A 9,055-nucleotide genomic window follows, 5' to 3' on the forward strand; every position below is an offset into this window, starting at 1 on the left:
ACTGTGCCACATTGCCTCTCCTATTTTGGGTCAATCCAAGCCCAGCCACCAGAACTGCTACAGACACAAAACCTGAATCAAGAAGCAGCCTCTTCATCTTCTTGTCTCAGATACCAGACCTTGGAGACAACTAGAACAGCACCATTTCTAGTGGCTTCTGATAGTCAGGGGAACAGCCCCAGCTGATGCGAGTCTCTGGGGAGGATCCTTTACTCCCTGTATGAAATCACATAAGGGTACCTGGTAGGCTTGCCATTGGAGAGCTAGAGTGGGTTGTTTTTTTTTTCTTTTTTCCAGTCTCTACCTTAATCCTCCAAATCCCAGCTCCTGAAGCCCTATTAGGTGTCCCACACCACCCCCCTCCATGCCAACCATGCTCTAGTTTCCCCAATTGGAACAATGTCCGGAATTCTATTTGTTGCCACCCTCTCCAATCAGGATCAGATTATAGGAAAAAGATGCCATGTAAATAAAAGACTTGGCTTGACTACAAATCTCCCAGAGGATCTAAGTGACATATTTTGGGGCACATAGAAAGAAGAGAAAACACACTGTGGCTTCAAAATGTGTCTTCTCTTAGAGTCAGGTACTTTCTCCAATTTCTCCCTTTATTCTTGGGCAAAGGAAAGGTCTTAGGGGACAATACAGAGAGGGAACTGGGTTACCCAAAGGAAAAGTTGGCCTTGTGGCCTAACCTGAGTGCTGGCATTAACTGTGCTGGATCAGCCTAAGACAGAAATAACATCTTTTATTTTTAGCGTCTAGTTCATTAACATTTTGTAGCCCCACAACCCCCCCCACCAAAGTCTCACTGATCAGAAGAAGAGGGGAGCGTACCAATAATCACTTTGCTTTCATGGATCAGGAATCAGAAATAGAAAAACCTTCATCAAACAGGTCTGATCATTCTTCATTTAGGTCAAGCCCTGGGAGAGTTTCCCCTGAATAGGACTATGCAGCTCCCCAGGTACAAAAGAAGAAGTGGGCAAAGACACTTTAAAACATTTTCACCTCTCTGAGTACTTTGTCTCTAGTTGTGTCTTCAAAGCAGCTCTTAAAGCATAAATAGCAGTTGCCCTATTTGTTTTGACAAATGAGGAAACTGAGGCACAGAGACAAGCTTGGAGGTACTAGGAGCAGAGATGCCATGATAGATCTTCCTGATGACAGACAGCATCACAGAAGCTGAAAGGCAAGTTCATCTTTCTGATGTCAGAGAGGTCAGGGACCTAAGAACACAGAGTGTAAAAACAGAGACCCTAGAATATCAGAGCTGGCAGAGTCCTTAGGACATAGAATGCAAGAGCAGGGAGAAACCTTAGAACCTAGAACTTCAGAGTCCTTAGAATATGACAGATCGGAAATACAAGAGCTCTGAGAACACAGAATGTAGAAAAGTCTTTGCTGTTTGTTCCATCATTTCAGTAGTGTCTGACTCTACATGACCCCATTGGGTGTTCTTGGCAAGGATGCCTAAGCAGTTTGCCTTTTCCTTACTAATTTCTTTGTTGGATATTGCTCTTGTTCTTGTTATTGTTCAGTCATTTCAGTTGTGCCCAACTCTTCACGAATCCAATTGTCATTTACTTTTCTAGCTCACTTCACAGATGAGGAAACTGAGGCAAACAGGGTTTGGTGACTCGTCCAGGATTACACAGTTATTAAGTGTATGACAGCAGATTTGAACTCACAGTTCTTCCAGATGAATTGTTAGTATTTTTTCTATCTCTATAAAATAATTAAATAGAAAACGGCAAATGCTGGAGGGCACGTGAAAAAACTGGAACACTAATGAATTGTTGGTGGAGTTGTGAACTAGTCCAGCCATTCTAGAGTATAATTTGGAACTACACTCAAAGGGCTATAAAACTGTGCATATCCTTTAACCCAGCAATACTATGATTAAGTCTGTATCCTAAAGAGATCAAAGAAAAGGGAAAAGGACCTATATGTGCAAATATATTTATAACAGCTCTTTTTCCAGTGGCAAAAACTTGGAAATTGAGGGAATGCTCAATAATTGGGGGATGGCTGAACATGTTGTGGTAAATGACTGGGATGGAATACTATTGTGCTATATGAAATGATGAGTAAAATGGCTTCAAAAAACTGCATAGACATATGAACTCATGTAAAGTGAAGTGAGCAGAACCAGGAGACTATTGGTAATATAGCAAAGTAGTACTTTGCTGCTTGTTTCAGCTATTCAAGTGCCTTTGTATCTTGCCTTTGATTATGCCAAGTCCTTGTTGGGAACAGTTATGCATTGTATTGGGAGTTTGGAGAACTTCCCAGACCTTAATAGGCCTTATGTCATCCCATGGAGTCCACGGTGGGAGGACCTTGCCAGAAGTGTAGAGCAGGAAGCATCAGAGCAGATAAAAGCTCAAGCACTAGCTGGGACCAAGCAGAACTGAAAGGGAGCAAATGCTAGTGATTTTTGGCACCCTGTAGAACTCTGTCTATTCGTCTGTCACACAAAAGCCTTGTCTGTTGCTTTTACACAGAATTCCTGAAAGAAGACTTTACTGCTGATCCAGAAGCACTGAAAGAGAACTTTACTGCTGTTTACAGAAGTTCTGGAACATTGCCATTGACTTGTGTTTGATTTCTCGGACAGAAGCTTTGTCTGTTGGTTTGTGTCACTTTGTCAGACAGAAAGTAAATTGAGATGATAGTGCTGGCAATGTGTGTAAATGTTGTCGTTCTGTTAAGCTCTGTCTTCCTAGAAACAGAAATTGAAAAGGGCTTGAAGTGGAGCGGTCTGGATGAAGGAGGATCAGAGGGCTGCCTACGTGTGAGTTCAGGCAAGAGCTGGGAGCAGTCAGTTTGGAAGCCAGCCTAGGCTCAAGATGAAGGAAAACTTTACTTGGGTTCTCAGCAGTGACTGATGATATTGCAATTTTTGTGACAAATTATTGTGACCTAAGGGTGGATGCCTTTTGTACTTTCCACTATCCCTTAAATATGCTAGACTTAAGGATGATTATCCCTTAAGATGACTGGAAGCCAGCCTTGAGACTGGGAGTCAAGAAGATGAGAGTTCAAATCTAGTCTCAGAAACTTACTAACTGTGTAAACTGGGCAAGTGTAATGGGAATGCAAATTTGGAAGATCTTCCCTGCCCCTAGGCTAAAGTGCACCTGGAGCCTGGGGTGGGAGGCTTGTTTTTCAGTAGATACTTCTTGATTGGCCAGTGAGTCAATAAGGTTGTTACATTCTCTGAGCCAGGAGAAGGCTATATAAGCCCTGATGTGTAGCTTTGTTTTGGGACTCACTTTGAGAAGTGTTCTGTGATTTGATCTGAATTCTGGGAAGCCATTGTTGAGAGTCCCCCGGCTTTGAAAAACCCAGATGTGGAAACCCAGATGTTGACTGGGTATGGATGTAATGGTTGGACAGTTTGGAAAGCTGTCTACTTGATCTGTTAATGTCTTGATAATTCTGTCTGTATATTTTGAAGTTTGGGGTGCTGACCTTTTTCCCCTGAACAAGGTAAACGATATATGTCTGACTGATTAAAGTAAGCTTGTTAACCCATTTTGAGTTGCTTTCCTTTAACAAAGCAGATCCAAGAACCTGTATGGGCAGCAAACCCTGAGGACGCGCTTGGGGTGCTTGCTGCTACAGCAAGTCACTTAACCTCAATTTCTTTATCTGTAAAGTGAGGATACTAGAAAACTACTTCCCAGAGTTGAAAGTGCTATATAAAATGTATAATATAGAATATAATAATATAGTGAGGTGCTATGTAAAATGTTAATTATTATTATTCAATGAAGCTCTTTCATTTGCTAATTTGGAGAAATTTTCCACAGGGGTGAACATAAGCCCTGAACTATTCCAATATTTGAGCCTGAATAAAGGGCCTTCTTGCCCAACAGCCACTGTCTGATCTTTTTGTTCCCATAACTGAGGGATATGTCAAAGATGATGTGCCATGGTTCCAGGAAAAGACACTCCACTCTGAGGGTTATAAGGAGAGAAGATAGTCTCTAGCCCAAGAGTGGGGAACCTGCCACCTAGAGACCACATGTGGCTGGCTCCCTAGACCCTCAAACATGACCCTGTGACTGAATCTAAACTTCACAGAACAAATCCCTTTAATAAAAGATCCCTTTCAGTAACTTCATGAGTTTGATAGGTTGGGAACTGTTTGACCAGCAGGAGATCATTTTCACAACCCCTTGGAAGAGGAAATGACCACCACCAAGACAATACTATAACTGAAAGCATATGAGACTCACCTGACTCCCTCTCCACCAAAGCTTCTATCTTGGGGGGGAGGGGTGGGACTCAGTACCCCATGGTCAGAGATCAGTGACCCCTGACTGCCTACTGTTGCCTAAATGGCTGTTATGAGAGTGCAGGGAGAGGCCATTTCTCCTGAGGATGAGTGCAGACAGACTTGTGTGATGTGCCACATGAAGATGAGAAAAATGATTCCTCTCGTGATAGCAACAAGCCCTTTGAGTTTGTAACAGGTTTGTAACAGGTGAGTAAATAGTTATCTAATTCAGGGGGTTGGGACGATGTAAATTGCCCAGATGATAGAAAATGGCCTCCTCTCTCGAAAATGTTTATTGTTTCCCTGGTCACCCAGAGATATTGCCCTCACACAGACATCAAAACATCTCTAATGGTACCCTCATCTTTGATGTAGAGTTTGTAAAACTGAAATGATAAGAAGTATTTTTTCCCTGGCAGCCTGTTCTTAAATTGGTCATAGATAAAAGTCTAGAGTCTCAGCTTCAAGAAGAATGCACATAACTCAGCTGTTGTTGCTGTTTTTACATTACAAACATTCCCAAGTTACTCCTACTTCATGAGAGGTCTCCTATGAAAAGCTGAACTGTCCATTAAGATGAATACAATGATCTCATCTGAAAGTACATTACATTTCACATAACACATCTCCTCTACTATTTTTTAATTACTAGAAATCTGTTTTCTCTCAGAAAAAATAAATACAAATTCTTATAACAAATAGCACAGACAAGCAAAGCAATAGCTGTACTTGAAAAATATATGCTATTAAAATATATATAAATATATTAGAAAATATATATTATTTTGTATCACAATTATATACTGTACTACACATTCAATATATTGTATTATATGTATACATATATACACATATATTTTGCTACCTAAATATACCATATCTCTGCAGAGGAGAATATGTTTCATCATAAATCCTCTGGAATCATGAATGGTCATTGTATTGATCATAATTATTACAGTTCCCAAAGTTGTTTGTCTTTGCAGTGTTGTCATTGTAAAAATAAAAACTCTCTCCTTGTTCTGCTGATATCATTCTTCATCAAATTCTAGAAGTCTTCAAAATTATTCATTTCTATAATATTGATGTTACAGTAAAAATTGTCCTTCTGGTTCTTCTGCCTTCAATCTGTATCAGTCATATAAATCTTTCTTTCAAACCATCTATTTTTTTTCATTTCATAGAGTACAATAATATCCATTGCATTTCTATACCACAATTTATCTCACAGTTAATAAATATTCCATTATTTTCACATTTCTTGTCCCCACAAAAAGGACTGGTATAAATATACTGGCATTTAAAGAACCTTTTGCCTTCTACTTTAATCTCTTTGGGGTATAAGCCCAGAAATGGTATAGAGGAGAAAAGAGTCACACATTTTTCAGGCCTATTGATTAAAACAGTCAGAAGAGGAAATGGAATATAGGAAGGTAAATTCAGAGAGGGATTAGTGATAAGTAAGAAACAATCCTTATGCTTAGAGAGGAAATTGTAAAGAAAAATTAAAAAGGGAAAAAAAGAAAAGGTAATAGCTTGACATGAAATGATAAATAAGAGAAGAAAAAGTCCAATAGAATAGAAGCAAAGAAACAAATCACCACCATAGCAATAATTGGGAATAAGATGAAGTCATCCACAAGGTTGAAAGGAAATGACAGAGGTTAGAGGAACGGGTGAGAAAGCAAAGTCCAGTGTGCTTGAAATATAAAGACTCAAACAGACTTAAAATTAGGGGTTTGAACAAAATCTATTATGCCTTAGCTAAATAGGGGGAAAAAACAGTAGTAGCAATTATGACCAGACAAGGCAACAGCAGAAATAGATCATTCAAAAAGATAAACAAGGAAATGACATTTTGCTGAGAGGTAGCATAGACAATTCATTTATTGCGATGCTTAACACATAAGCAACCAGTGGCTTCTAAATGACTTCTAAATAATTAAAGAAAAAGTTAAATGAATTATAAGAAGAAATAGACAATAAAGCTAAAACGGTGGGGGAGTTCAATTTACCCCTATCAGCTCTGACTCTGCAACAATCTAAAATCCAAGAAGTTGAATTGCTAAATTAAATGTGCTATTTTGTAAACATTTTCAGAACAATGAATATGCAGTTGCCACAAAATTTTTGTGACTTCTCAAGGAAAAAAAAACTGATGTTGGTCATCAAGGCTTTAAGATCTCCTGGTTTTCATGCTCAGCTCCCCTTCTGCTATCATCCCTACCATCTCCACCATCCCATCCTTCTCTCCCTATTTCCTCACCCTTTTTATCCCTTTGTAGTGATTTTGCAATAATCCAAGCAAAAGGCAGTGTCACTAGACTGATGACTTTGTCAAAGAATAAAAGAGGTTTTATATGAGTGATGTTGTGAATGTAAAAAAAAAAGACAAGATCTAGTACCAGATTGAATGTGTGTGGTGAGTAATGAGGAATCAAAGATAACACTAAGGTTATGAACCTAGTTAACAGGGCAGGGGGTGGGGCATGGATGGTGTTGGATCAGAAGGGAAGTTCAGAAAAGTCAAGGTTTCAGGGGTGAGGGTGGATAAAAATGAGCTCTCTTCTGACATGCTGAGTTTGAGAAGCCTGGAGGACACTCAGGTTAAGATGTCCAATGGGCAGTTAGTGCTATGAGAGTTCTGGAGAGAAAGTAGGGTTGGAAATATATATCTGGGAATACTAGAACTGATAACTGAACCCAGGGGATCTAATGAGATCTGAAGGGTGTTTTTCTTTCTCTGTATTATAATTATCTAGATCTCATTTCCTGAACTCCTGTCACATAGCTTGCCCCTAAGGGAGAAGAGATTCAATGAGCCTGGATTCTTAGCCTGTGTTGGCCCATGATTCATTCATACCCTGACCATAATACTTGAATGTCCCCAACTGGAAAAATGTCAGCAATTCTGATTGTTGACAGTCTTACCCACTGGTATCAGATTATGGAAGAGGGACACCTTGTAAAAACAAGGTTTACCTTGGCTACTAATCACCTGGAGGGAACCTAATTGGCACCTTTGCAGACACATTGATGGTGAGAACAAGACTTTCTGAAACTTTGAAATGGATCATCTCTTGGGGTCAAGCACTTCATCAAATGCTGGCACCAAAAGCATGAGCATCTCCCAAGGCTCTATCCTAGTCCACTTTCTCTATGCCCTCTATACTTTCTCTCTTAAAGATCTCATCACCTCCCATGGGATCAATTATTATCTCAATGCAGATATCTTCTGAACCTCTGCAGCCGTAATCCCTCTGGACCTCCAATCTGGGATTGCCAATCTCTCAGAACCATCTCCCATTAGTATCTCAAATACAACCTATCCAAAAGAGCTCATTATTTTCCTCCATCAAATCCACCTCTTTCAAAACTTCCTCAGGATTTCTCTTGAGGACACCACCATCCTTCCAGTCACTTGGTTTATGAACTTGAAGTCACCTTTGACTCTTCATTCTCTCTCATTCTCATATCCAGTCACTTGCTAAACCTTGTTGGTTTACTCTGCACACTTCCATCCAATCCCATCTCCCAACCTCCATGACCACAGCTTTAATACAAGCCTTCTTACTTGGACTATTTAATCAAGTCTTAAATATGCAAAATGACTATTTCCAAACCTTCCTCTCTCCAATTCAGTCTTCATTTAGTTGCCTATATAATTGTAATAATTCACTTTAATTTTTTTTTCAAAGACTGTATCTCCTTTTTGTCCTCAAAGCAGTCTTGTAGGGGAAGTAGAGTAGATATTGCCGTTTGATACAAGGGCATAGGAACATGAAAGGTCGTGCCCAATTCAACAGAAATGGATTAAGTCCATAACAGGCACAAGGCACTGGGTTAGATACTTGATACTCAAAGAAAAAAAAAACAGAACAGTCTACTCTTCAAGGAACTTAGAAGAGATGGGCAGGAAAGTCTGAAAAACCTAAGTAAATGATCTTTCTGCTAGACCCCACTACTGCCTATTTAGTTGGATAGAATGTAAACTCTTTGAGAGTAGGCTATTTCATTCTTTGGATTTGCATCCCCAGCACTTAGCACAGTTCCTGACATACAGTAGGTGCTTACTTAAACTGTTCATTAGTTGATTGATTTAGGCCATGCGCCCCTAATGGACTACTAGCTCTTGGAGAAATCAAATCTCTTGCCTCCTCACAAACCACCTTGTTCCCCAAAGTAGGCTGTCCTAAGATTCTTAGGACTGACTCATCCCTGACCAAATCCAGAAATAAAATGTAGAGCTGGTGATGGACTCAGCGTTGCATCATAGAATGTTAGTGCTGAAAGGGACATTAGAACAAAAAATATGAGAGGTAGAAAACACCTTAGAATATGGCACATAAAATATAGCTAAAAGGAGTGTCAGAATATGGAACAAAGACTGTGTCAGTGCTCAGAGGGGTCAGTCTCAAATAGAAACAGATCCTTGTGGGATACTGATTAACATAGGAAACCACAAACATCATCTATGCTGTGGTGCATCTTTATTTTGTTAAACATTTCTTAATTACATTGTAATCTGGTTCTTACAGCCAGGGGAATATGAGTTGGACACCTCTGCTCTAAGACACCACGGAACATAGAAAATCAGAAAGGGTCAGTAGAAGGTAAAATTTCAGAAAAGCATAGAATATCAAAACTTAGATGAGCCTTAGAACAGAGAATGTCAGTATTCTAACAGGACTTAGCACATATCAGAGTTAGAAAGGAGCCTAGAATATAGCATTGAAGAGATGGAAAGAACATTGGAAGATAGAACAGGGA

The sequence above is a fragment of the Petaurus breviceps genome, unplaced genomic scaffold (assembly GCF_028583685.1).
Source record: "Petaurus breviceps papuanus isolate PSGF00001 unplaced genomic scaffold, PetGlider_PUasm1.0 90195, whole genome shotgun sequence".
In the NCBI taxonomy this organism is placed as follows: Eukaryota; Metazoa; Chordata; class Mammalia; order Diprotodontia; family Petauridae; genus Petaurus; species Petaurus breviceps.